At 41.6% G+C, this 12,349-nt stretch overlaps 1 protein-coding gene across 1 annotated transcript in view; it reads right to left on the reverse strand.

Moving 5' to 3' along the window:
* TRPC5 (transient receptor potential cation channel subfamily C member 5) overlaps window positions 1-12,349 on the reverse strand; it is a 163,146-nt gene that overhangs the window by 87,262 nt on the left and 63,535 nt on the right. The window lies entirely within an intron of this gene.

A 12,349-nucleotide genomic window follows, 5' to 3' on the forward strand; every position in this document is an offset into this window, starting at 1 on the left:
TTAAATTATTTGGAGTAGTAATGATAAGAGATAACTTAGCTCTGTGCCTGGCACAAAGTAAATGTTCATTTAAATATCCAATATTTGTATTTGTCTTATTCTTGCTGACTCCTCTGGGGCCTTGGGTTGCTAAAGAAAAGACTGGAGTCTAGGGCTGAAGGTAGAAGTGTGGGGATCAGTAGAATAGGGCAGTGAGCATTAGAGGCAGTGAGTGATGCAGGGGCTTCACCCTGGAACAAGCTGTTGAATACTTTAACCCTGACCCATACTGCATGAAGTAGCCCTGGTGGTGCAATGGTTAAGTGCTCAGCTGCTAACCGAAAGGTTGGCAGTTCAAACGCACCCAGCGGCCCCACAGGAGAAAAGACCTGGTTATCTGTTCCGGTAAACTGACTCAACAGCACCTAACAACAACATATTGCATGAGCAAATGAGCCAAGTGAGGAGTATGAGTGTATGAGTGTGTGTGTGTGTGTGTGTGTGTGTGAGAGAGAGAGAGAGAGAGAGACTCTCCAATCTCAATTCTATGGGTTGTTTGTTTTTTGGTATCTTCAAAATCCCTCTCCCTGTGTTGCACTTGAATGGACTCTGATTCTATTCTTTTAAAAACTGAAAGTTTTCTTAAACATTTCAGTGTATGATGACCTTCTGATTCTCCGTTTCTGTAGCAACTGTAGGAAAAAATGTTCATGGGATGTACTTCTTTTTTCTCAGTTGTGCCTGGTTGGTCTCTGTGATTAGACTCTAAACTCAATTAGGGCAAAGACCATGGCTTTTTATTCCCAGGTTTATGAAGAAGAGGCTTGTTGCTGCTATTAAACAATGAAGGGGTGTGTGTGTTTCTCTGACTGGGAAAGTACCTGCTAGAGGTGGGGGAATGAATTATGGATTTCATACGCAAGGTCTTTGGGAGATAAATAAAATACCTCAATGTTTCAATGTACTATTGGGTGACAGAGAAAAACTAGAAAAGAAATGTGGAAAGGAAAAAAATAAGGCAGGACCCTAGCTGGGAGAGCCTTCTGTTGGGGGACTATATCTCTTAATTACATCGATGGAAGAGAAAGTTACCCACAATGTAATGGAAATTCCTACCATTACAGAGGGAAGACCTTGGGTTATGGCACTGCTATTTCTGGGAGCCATCTTTTTCATATACTTCTGTGAAGGTCATCCCTTCACTCCCAAGGTGGTTCCTCAGAAACATTTCACCACTTGCAAGTCTCTGAAAGGAGATAGAGGACAGATATGTTTTGATGATGGAGGAAGGGATGAGCTCTCTTTCCCCTCTGGAGAAAACACTTGCCTTCTCTTTTATCTGGCAATTTTTACTTCTTGTAATCTACATTCAGAATTCTCCCCTGCCCCATTATTCCAGTGGGATATATATTTCCTGCCACTGATATAAACGTCCCTCAAACAAATTCTCTTTTTTCTTACTGAGGCTGGGATGGAAAGCCTATGGCTCTTGCAACAGGGGTAATTTGGGAGAAGAGCCACAGTCGAGTTAAGACCTAACAGCCTAAGGGAGCAAGTGAATTCTTTCTCAGGCTTAGTTTCTACATAATGTAACTTCTGGTTGGTTCCTATTCCAATGAATATTAAGCTGTAACCGGTCTGTACCATACTCTTTCCCTGGCAATCCTTACTTGCTCTTGACTGTGATCGTCATATACTTTGAAGAAATGAGAAGGTGCAAAGCTGTAAGTGAAAGTCTCAGAATTCCTGGCTTCTTACCGGTATGGTTGTTGTTTTGTTCTGTTTTGCTTTTTCCCTTTCTCTTACAGTTTATATTATTACTCAGCGCATGTTAGTCAGTCATATTAACATTGCTTAGATTACACACTGTGTAGTCATCATGCTCAAATACCTGGAAGCCTTGGTTTAATATTGTTCTTGGGGTTCAGTATGGAAGACTCCCATATCGATGAGGATACGATTGCCTAGGCATGATCAGATTTGCATTTCAGGATGATCCATTTTGGCAGTATGAAAGATGAATTGACAAAGTGGATGAAAAAGGGGGAATTGGTATGGTTGGAGGCAGTGGACTGATTAGGAGTCTATTGCAATTGTCAAGGTGAGAGGTGCTTAGGGCCAGAATGAGAACAGTGAGAGTCAAAAGAGGGGGATGGTAAAGGAGAAATTTTGGAAATCAAATTGACAATATTTGGCATGACGGAGTGGAAGGTAAAGAGGAATGGAGGTTTATGCAGAAAGAGGATGTTGTTATTAAATTATATAGGAAATTAAGGAGATCAGGAGGGGGACTGAGTCAGGGATAGAAAATGATAAGTTCATTTTAGGTAGGGTGACCTACCATCCTGGTTTGCCTAGGATTGAGGGAATTCTCAGGATGTGGGGCTTTTCAGTGCTAAAACTTGAAAAGTCACAGGCAAACCAGGATGAATTGGTCACCGTAAGTTTAGAACTTGATAGAAAAGAACATCATGTTTGGTAAAGTAAAGGGCCAAGGGAAACCCTCAATGAAATGAATTGACACAATAGCCCCAACAATGGACTCAGATATACCAGTGATCATGAAGATGGTGCAGGACCAGTCAACATTTTATTCTGTTATACATAAGGCTACCACGACTAGGAGCTGACTCCCTGGCAACTAACAACACAAGCTTAGGACACATTGGATATGAGGTGTCTGCAGACAGTGTCCAGCAGATGGTTGGGCAGGTAGATGGGGTGTGCAGAAAGGACATCGGAGTTGGAGGCATAGTTTGGGAGTTGCCTGTATAGAGGTGATGGATGAAACCACTGGGTGCGTATGATAATTAAAGGAGAGTGTATAGCATGAGATCATAACTACCTCAAATCCTTTGTGGAATGAGAAAGGACATAAATGGATGAATAAAATAATTTACGAGAAAAGGGTGAGAAAAACGTAGCAGGCTGAAGTTTGAGGCATACCTACCTATACAGGTTAGCTGTAGGAAGAAACCTGAGGTGGAGCCAACAGAGAGGTCAAAGGGGAATCAGAAAAGAATGATGATATCATGAAGGTCAGGGAGGAAGAGGTTTTAAAGAAGGTGGGGGCCAAGGAAGATTAATAATAAGGACAGGTGATTAGTAACTATGTCACTGGTAACCTTCAAGAGGATGTTTTTTGGTGGAGTCCTGGAGTCTTGAAATCAGATTGCCTGTTGCTGCTGAGTCAAACCTATGTATGTCAGAGTAGAAGTGTGCTCCATAGGCTTTTTTTAAAAAAAAATTATTTTTGTTATTGTTGAGATTACACGCAGCAACAATTGTTCAGCAATTGTTGAAATTCAACAATTTCAACATGTACAATTCAGTGACATTGATCACATTCTCCAAGCTGTGCAACCATTCTCACTCTCCTTTTCCAAATTGTTCCTACCCCATTAACATAGACTCACTGTCCCCTAAATTTCCTATCTTTTGAGCTGCTGTTGTCAATTTGATCCCATACAGGTAAATATTAAAGTACACAATGCTCAAGGCAAACATTCTTTACTAGTTAAGCTAAACTATTGTTTGATTTTAAGAAAACTTCAGGGGATAATTTTTGGATTAAGGTTTGAAGATCATCTCAGGGCATTAGTTTCAGGGGTTTGTTCAGCCTCCAGGACTCCAGAAAATCTGGATTCCAAGAGAATTTGAGTTCTGTGCTGTATTTTCCCCCTTTTGATCAGGATTCTGCAATAGAATCTTTGATCAAATATTCAGCAATGGTAGCTGGGCACTGTCCAGTTCTTCTGGTCTCATGGCAAAGGAGGCAGTTGTTTATGGACGCAATTAGCCATACATTCCATTTCCTCCTCCTATTCCTGTCTTTCCTTATTCCTCTGTTGCTCCAGGCAAATAGACACCAATTATTATACTCATAGGGTTTTCAAAGGCTATAATCTTAGGGAAATAGATTGCCAGGCCTTTCTTCTCAGGCACCTGTAGGTGGATTCAAACCTCCCACCTTTCAGTTAGCAGCCAAGCACAAAGCATTTGTACCACCCCGGGACATGAAATAAAATTACAAGGTGTAGATTGAAGAAAGAATGGGAAGAAAGGAAGTATGGACAGTGAGCATAGATTCATCTTGCTCCTAGTAGTGAAGGGAAGATAAAGAGTAGTAGCTTCCTTCAAGCACCAGCTCAAGGTCCAACTCTTCTTTGAAGTTTTCCTAAATGAATCCAATGCCTGCGGTTCTCCTTCTCAAAGTTCCTATAGTACCCAGGGGCTGTACCACACTATGTAGAAAAAGTAATTATGTGATGTACTTCTTTCTTTTCTGGCCATTTCAGTTGTGCTTGATTGGGCTTCCTATTAGGCTCCAAGCTTCCGTAGGACAGAGACCATGGCCTATATCCCTCACAGTGCCACTTGGTGCTGCATGAAAAAAGCTTTCAAGAATATTTGTTGGTTGTTAGGATGGGAAGGGTGGAAAGATCTCTGGGTCAGATTTGCTCAATATCAGCGCTACTGACATTTTGGATGAAATAATTCTTTGTTCTGGGGGGACTGTTCTGTGCATCACAGGATATTTAGTAGCCTCCTTGGCCTCTGCTCACTACTTGCTACTGGCTCTTTCCCCTTCCCCCTGTTGTGACAACCAAAACTGTCTCCAGACATTGCCAAATGTCCCCTGGGGGCAGGGGGAGAAGTTGAGAACCACTGTTCTAGGTGATCTGGGCCTACCCCATTCCCTTGTCCTTCAGCAGGGGCAATCCAAACGTTTGCTGATTGAGAAATATTGGTACCCAGCTCACAGTCTCCAGAAAGAAATGTGTAACCTGCCTTGGTTACTTATTTTCAGTTCTGAGACCTTTAAACTCATTCTTTTCCTTATCTCTCCCTGGAGTAAGTAAATGGCTCGGTACTTGCACTTAAACACCAAGTACTGAAATGATGCTGACACACTTCCCTTATGATCCTGAATATGAAAACAAGGCTGGAGAGATATCTAATTACAGTAGTGGTTTGTAATATTTCTGTAACTGTAAAGGAAGCATTTATTAATTTGTTCACAAAGTGAATAATATACTTTTCCTTTTTCAAGCCCTTTTCAAATATTGGATTGTAACTCTTCCCATAGCCCCCTCAGAGATCAGCCAGAGATTGGGAGAAATCAGAGAAAATGTGTAAAATAAGGTTACAGAAGTTTCAGTGCCAAAGCACAGCAGAGGACCCAGAAGTCCTTGGATCTCATTCTTTAGGTTAAACCTCCCTGACACTTTAATCATCCCAATGGGGTCCTGTGTTCTCAAGAAGTTTTTTTTTTTTTAATCGCCACAAGGCATGAATAGATGTGGGTTGAGCTGGATAGGGGGTGAGGATTAGGACAATGGGGGTGAGGATAAGAAGGAACTCTGGTCCCTTGTCCCGTTCTATCACCATCTTCCAGGCTTTCGAGGTTTCATGGTTTTTGCCTTGTGAATCCTCCTACTGCTCTATGGTGAAGTCCAATAAACTAGTCAGCACATCTTTATCAAGCACCTGCTAAATACTCTTAAGACACCAAAGAGTGATGCAAACTAAAAGGAGTGAGAAGTTCAAGGCATAACTGACTCTTCCTGGTTCTTAAAGGAGCATGTTAATTTCTTGAACTGAGCATTTTCCATGTTCTTGGATTTTAGCCCCCAAACAGTCCCATGGTGTTAGTATCCATTCTCTTATTATAAAGAAGGAAATATCAGGCTCATGGAGGTGAAATCACGTGCCAAAGACACAGCTACAAGGTGAAAGAGCTGGGATTCAAACTCAGATCTGTGCAACTCCAAATCCTGTGCTCTTATCCACTATGCCAATGTTATGGTGCTGGTGAACAATATTGAATACATCACGGACTACCAGAAGAATGAACAAATCTGTCTTGGAAGAAGTACAACTAGAACGCTCCTTAGGAACAAGGAGGGCCAGACTTCATCTCACTTACTTTGGACATGCTATCAGGAGAAGGACATCATGCTTGGTAAAGCAGGGGGTCAGCAAAAAAAAGAGGAAGACTCAACGAACTAGATTGATACAATGGCTGCAACAATGGGCTCAAAAATAACAATGACTGTGAGGATAGCACAGGACCAGGCAATGTTTCGTTCTGTTATACATCAGGTCCTTATGAGTTGAAACTGACTTGATGGCACCTGACAACAAGTTTCCCTCCAGTTTTTCAAATGGGTAAGCCCATTCCATTTTAATAGATGGAAGAACTGAAGACTAGAAAGTATAAGTGACTTTCCCAGAATGACATCATAGTGGTGATGGTGATGGTGGGGATAAGAACAGAAAGGAAAGCCAGAATCCACATTTCCTTTCTTTTACTGTGCTTTTTCTACCTACCACACTCTTTCTAGTTCAGGAGATAAGACACTTCTCATCCTGGGAAATAATTAAAGAGCTAGAAAGAGCAGTCTGTCATTAATTCTGTGATATTGAATTTCTGAATTCTGTGGTACTGACAGAGCAAACGATGGTGGCATTTGTTCTCCAATGGCTATTGGAGGTCATTATATACTTAGCCTATCAGTAGGCTTTGAGTGGAGGCTACTTTGCATACCTGCAGGATCTTCTAGAGGGATCGAGGAGACCAAAGAACACACTACACACTTTAATCAGGGCACTGAGCCAGAGCCTAGCTGCCACAAAAAGAGAGATTTGCTTTAGTGTTACCAAGGTGCTTCTCAGTCATTTTAAGGAGTGGGGAGAGTAGAGATACAGAACAAATTGGCATCTTCCAAGATTTAACTGAGTGATGGTTGGAAGCTGGAAACAATCTTGGTCTTGAAACAGGTTGGCTTCCTATTCTCAGCTGAAATTCTCCTATTTACCGCTTTGTAGTAATTCCCTCCCATGATTGGATAAAGGTAAAAAAATCAGATGAACAGGGGTCAGCTTGCTTCCAAGGGATTGAATTTTATTTTTTCCTGATATAGCCAGAGTATTTACATGCAAGAATTAGCTTTTTTGTTAGCAGAATATGGACTATTAAGTATTATCATTCCTTACAATTCCAGAGGTTACTCTAAATCCCTAGACATGTTTGTTGCATTGGCTAGTCACAAACCTTCCGTGATCTTCACCGCCCTCGATAATTTATTACAAAAGAATCCTCATGAAATGTCTTTTGTTTGTTTCTTTCGCTACATAGAGTAGTCATAGCTAGAGGTTTTGTACAATGGTAAGCATTTCTTTCTTTTCAGCCACTGCCCTGTTATTCACCATTTTGTCATCTGATGTGATTTCCCTATGTGTTGTAAATTCTCTCACTATGATGTTAACGAGCTGGATTAGCAGCAGTTAATATTGATGAGTTCTACAAGATTAGATTATGTCTCAAGACAATCTCTTTTGAGATATAAAAGACAGAAGCAAACAGAGTTGGGGGACCTCATATCACCAAGAAAGTAGTACCAGGAGCAGAGCGCATCCATTGGACCTGGGGTTCCTGCATGGAGAAGCTACTAGACCAGAGGAAGATTGATAACAAGGACTTTCCTCCAGTACCAACTGAGGGAGAAAGGCTTCCCCTGGAGCTGACACCCTGAATTTGGACTTCTAGCCTACTAGACTGTGAGAAAATAAATTTCTCTTTGTTAAAGCCATCCACTTGTAGTATTTCTGTTATAGCAGAACTAGATGACTAAGACACCATCGTATTTAAGTACTCAGGATGATGTCTAGCACATAGTAGATGATCAATAAATATTTCTACAATGAATGAATGAATGAATGCATTTCCCAATCCTGGTGCCTGCATCAGTCCCTTTAACCTGTTGCTGCACACAGCCTAATGTAAAGAGTAGTTACAATCTACGGAAACAAGCATGTTCAGACATTAACTTGTGTGCAGTGCTACTTACTGGGTTTGCCCTGGATCATACCTACAAATTTTAGTTTGTCCATGTAGGGTAGAAACTGACTCAGCCAATACTTGAAGGGGTTAGTAAGACTGTGTTACCCTCCTAGGACTGTACAGGCCTATATAAGTTTAACTCAGAACTTGATAAGGATGACGTAAATGATTAATTGAGCAGAAGCGAACTCCCAATGTGGAATGAAACAAATGCATTTTACTAAAGTGTGAATGTTTACAAATACCTCCTTCTAAACCAAATACTGTAGTAGGGATCTGGAACCAACTACCAGTCTTTCATTGCTAGAGTATTGATGAAACCATTAGACAGGAATGATTTTTCATGCACTGGTCTAGATTTATCATCATGTTCTTGAGTCATTAACTGATGGACTTCAGTATCTTATAAGTCCAAGCCAGTGTACATCAGGGTAGCTACTTCCTTCCCTTAGGACTGATCAGCTGTGGAAAGTTCATAGGGTTGCCAAATGCTCAAGGTTCAGCCTTGTGAAGCTTACATTTCCTTTACTGCAATTCTAGTTCATCAGCTATCTCTCTTCTTAAATGCTCATTGCATATTCTGGGCAAAAGCTATAGATACATGTACATGGGAACCTTTAAAGTATTGACCAGAAACTATTTAAGGTACAGCCAGGGTCATAGCTTAGTTAACTATTAGTCAGAATCTTGTTAAAGTATAGTCAGGACCTAAGTCTAATTAAAAGTTAACTAGTTTGGTTAAGACCTGATCAGAGTATAGTTAAGGCCTAGCCAGGGCCTAAGCCTAGTTTAGGTCTGGTCAGCCCAGTTAAGGCCTAGTTACTCCAGTGAAGGTCTACTCAGGGCCTAAACATACTTAAGGCCCAGTCAGAGCCTTGTTAGGGCCTAGCCTGGGAGTAAGGCTCTTTAAGATCTAGTCAGAGTCTAGTTAAGGCATAACAAGGACCTAAGAATTGTTAAAGCCAAATCAGAGTATAATTAGGCCTGCTCAGGGACTAAAGGCTAGTTAAGTTTTAGTCAGAGTCTACTTAAGGTGTAGCTAAGGCTTAAGGCTAGTAAAAGCCTAACAAGCCCAGTTAAGGCCTAGACAGAGCCTAAGCCTAGCCAAAGCCCATTTGAGGTTAGTCGGGACAAAAGCCAAGTTAAGCCATAGTCAGAGCCATTAGCTAACCCTGTTTAAGGCCTAGTCAGGCCAGATAAGACCTAGTCTGCCCAGCTAAGGCCTAGTTTACCCAGTGAAGGCCTAATCAGGGCCTAAGCCTAGTTAAGGCCTAGTCAGAGCCCAGTTATTACCTAACCAGAGAGTCAGGCTAGTTAAGGTCTAGTCAGAGTCTAGTTTAGGTGTAGCAAGGACCTAAGTGTAGTTAAATCCTAGTCAGAGGTGAATTAGGCTGTCTAGGACCTAAACCTAGTTAAGTTTTATTAAGAATGAAGGTTTGGCCTGGGCCCAAGGCTAATTAATACCTACTCAGTTCTTTTTTTTTTTTTTTTTTCAGTTCAATTAAGATTAACCAGCCCAATTAAAGCCTAGCCAGGGCGAAAGCCAAATTAAGGCCTAGTCATAGATTAGTTAAGACCTATGCAGCATAACCTATTTAAGTCCTACTCAGAGCCTAGTTAAGGTCTAGCCAGGGCCTTAGCCTACTTAAGTCCTAATCAAAGACACTTAAGGCCTAGTCAGGGCTTAAGCCTAGTTAAGGCCTAATCAGAGCCAAGTTAAGGCCTAGTCAGAGCCCAGTTAAGTCCCAAGCCTAGTCAAATATAGGTCAGAAACTAGTTAAGGTATAGTGAGAGCCTAAGCATAGTTGAGGAGTCAGAACCTTATTAAGGTATAAACCCAAGCCAAACCCATTGCCACTGAGTCGATTCTGACTCATAACAACCCTATAGGACAGAGAGAACTGCCCCATAGAGTTTCCAAGGAGCACCTGGTGGATTCAAACTGCCAACCTTTTGGTTAGCAGCTGTAGCACTTAACCACTACGCCATATAGCCAGGGCCTAAGCCTAGTTGGAAGAAGCCCTGGTGGTGCAATGGTTAAGCACTTAGCTGCTAACTGAAAGGTCAGTGGTTCAAACCCACCCAGAAGCACCTTGGAAAGAAGGCCTGATGATCAGCTTCCAGAAGGTCTTCCAGAAGAGAGAAAAGGCATGGTGATCTGTTTCAGCCTAGGAAACCCTATGGGGCAGTTCTACTCTGTCCTATAGGCTCGCTATGAGTCAGAACGGACTCAAAGGCACATAACGATGACAATGTGTAACAACAAGCCTAGTTGAGACCTAGCCAGCCCAGTTAAGATCTAGCCAGGCCTAAGTCTAGTTTAGGTCTCGTTAGAGCTCAGTTAAGGCCTAGCCAAGGCCTAAGCCTAGTTTAGACTTTGTCAGAACTCAGTTAAGGGCTAGTTAAGGCCTATTCAGAATCCAGTTAAGGCCTAAACTTAGCTAAATATTAGTCAGAAACTAGGTAAGGTATAGTATGGGTCTAAGCTTGACTCGACAGCACTGGACTGGGTAAGCTTAGTTAAGGACTTGTCAGAATCTTAAGATTTTTTTTATAGCCTAAGCCTAGTTAAAAAACTAGCCAGGTAGGTTAAGTACTCATCAGCGTACAGTTAAGGGCTAGCCAGGGCCTAAATCTAGTTTAGGCCTAGTTGAAGCTCAGATAGGGCCTAGCCAGGGCTCAAGCCTGTTTAGGGTCTAGTGAGCACAGGTAAGGCCTAGCAAACACAGTTTGGCCAGGGCCTCAGCCTAACTGGACGGCACTGGGTTTTATCCCATTTAATAAGATGCTCTGGTGGCACGACAGTTAAGTGCTCAGCTGCCAACCAAAAATTTGGCAGTTTGAACCTACCTAGTGGCTCTACGGGAGAAAGACTTGGTGATTTGCTTCTATAAAGCTTACAACCCAGTCTTTTCAGTAAAGATTACTGCCCTTTGGGGGCAGTTTTACTGTCACATGGGTCACTATGAGTCGGAACTGATTCGATGGCACCTAACAACAACAGCCTAGTTAAGTAAGGCTCAGCCAAGGCCAAAGCCAAGTTAAGACCTAAGCCTCCTTGCAGGTTTATTCAGTGTAGTTAAGGCTTAGTTAGAACATAGTTAAGGCTTCACCAGTACCTAAGGCTGTTTAAGGTCTAGTCATCCCAGGTAAGGCCTAACCCAATAAATTAAAGCTTAGTCAGGACCTAAATCTAGTTAAGACCTAGTCAGAGCCTAGTTAAGACCTATCTAAGGCTTAAGCCTAGTTTACATCTAGTCAGAGCCCAGTTATGGCACAGCCAGAGTTAAGTGTGTTTAGCCACGGCCAAAAGTAAGTTAAGGCCTAGTCAGGACTCCTTACAAAATGAAGGTCTAGTCAGAGCCCAGTTAAGGCCTAGTCAGGCTTATGCCTACTTAAGGACTAGTCAGAGTCCAGTTAAAGTCTAAGCCTAGTTAAATATTAGTCAAAAACTAGTTAAGGTACAGCCAGAGCCTAAGCATAGTTGAAGACTAGTCAGAATCTTATTAAGATGTAGCCAGGGCCCAAGTCTAGTTAAAAGCTAACTAGTTTGGTTAAGGCCTGATCAGAGTATTATCATAGCATAGCTAGCACCTTAGCCTAGTTAAGGCCTAGGCAGCCCAGTTAAAACCTACCCAGGTCCTAAGCCTAGTTTAGGTCTAGTCAGAACCCTATTAAGGCCTAGCCGGGGACTAAGGCTAATTTAGACTTTGCCAGGCCCTTTTAAGTCCTAGCCAGGGTTTAAGCCTAGTTAAGTCCTAGTCAGAGCCTAATTAAGTCTTAGTCAAGCCCAGTTAAAGCCTAAACCTAGGTAAGTATTAGTCAGAAACTTAGTTAAGGACTAGTTAAAATCTTGTTAAAGTATAGTTAGAACCTAAGCCTAGTTAAAAGTTAGCCAGCTAGGTTAAGGACTCATAGAGTATTCGTAAAGTCCTCAATGTCATCAGTTAAGAAGTAATCAGAGCTGGAATTTAAATCTACGTTTGAATTAAAAAACATGATTTTATTTATGTTTTAACTAAAGTAAAGGGGCATCTCCCCATATGTAAAAACTGTCTAGATTATGAAAGTAATACTTGCTCAAGGTATTAATTATCATGATTTCTTATTTTCAGATCAGGAAAGTGAGTCACAGTAGCTGAAGTGACCTGCCCAAGGTAAACAAATTTTAGACTTGAACACAGGTCTCTCTGCCTTAAAATCCCATATTCTTCCCTTTAAAAATAACCTCCTTTTCCTCCATCCTTACTCCTTCCCAGTGTCAAATACTTCAGTGTCTGTCTGTGTGGCTGAGGTTATCGTACACGTCTTCATGTTTGGGTGATGTTTGAGTCCTTGTATTATTTGAAGTTCATCAAGCATTTAGCAGATTGCACTTGCGTTGACACTTTTATTTTCAGCCTTATGGTTTATTGAACTGATGCTCGCTGTTTTGTTAGATGTTTGTTGAGCCTGGCAGCAGAGCTGACTTGGTAGTGGGATCAAACCTCGGTCACTTGATTTTCTGCGATCTAGGAAAAGACA

Source organism: Loxodonta africana, chromosome X, assembly GCF_030014295.1.
Source record: "Loxodonta africana isolate mLoxAfr1 chromosome X, mLoxAfr1.hap2, whole genome shotgun sequence".
In the NCBI taxonomy this organism is placed as follows: Eukaryota; Metazoa; Chordata; class Mammalia; order Proboscidea; family Elephantidae; genus Loxodonta; species Loxodonta africana.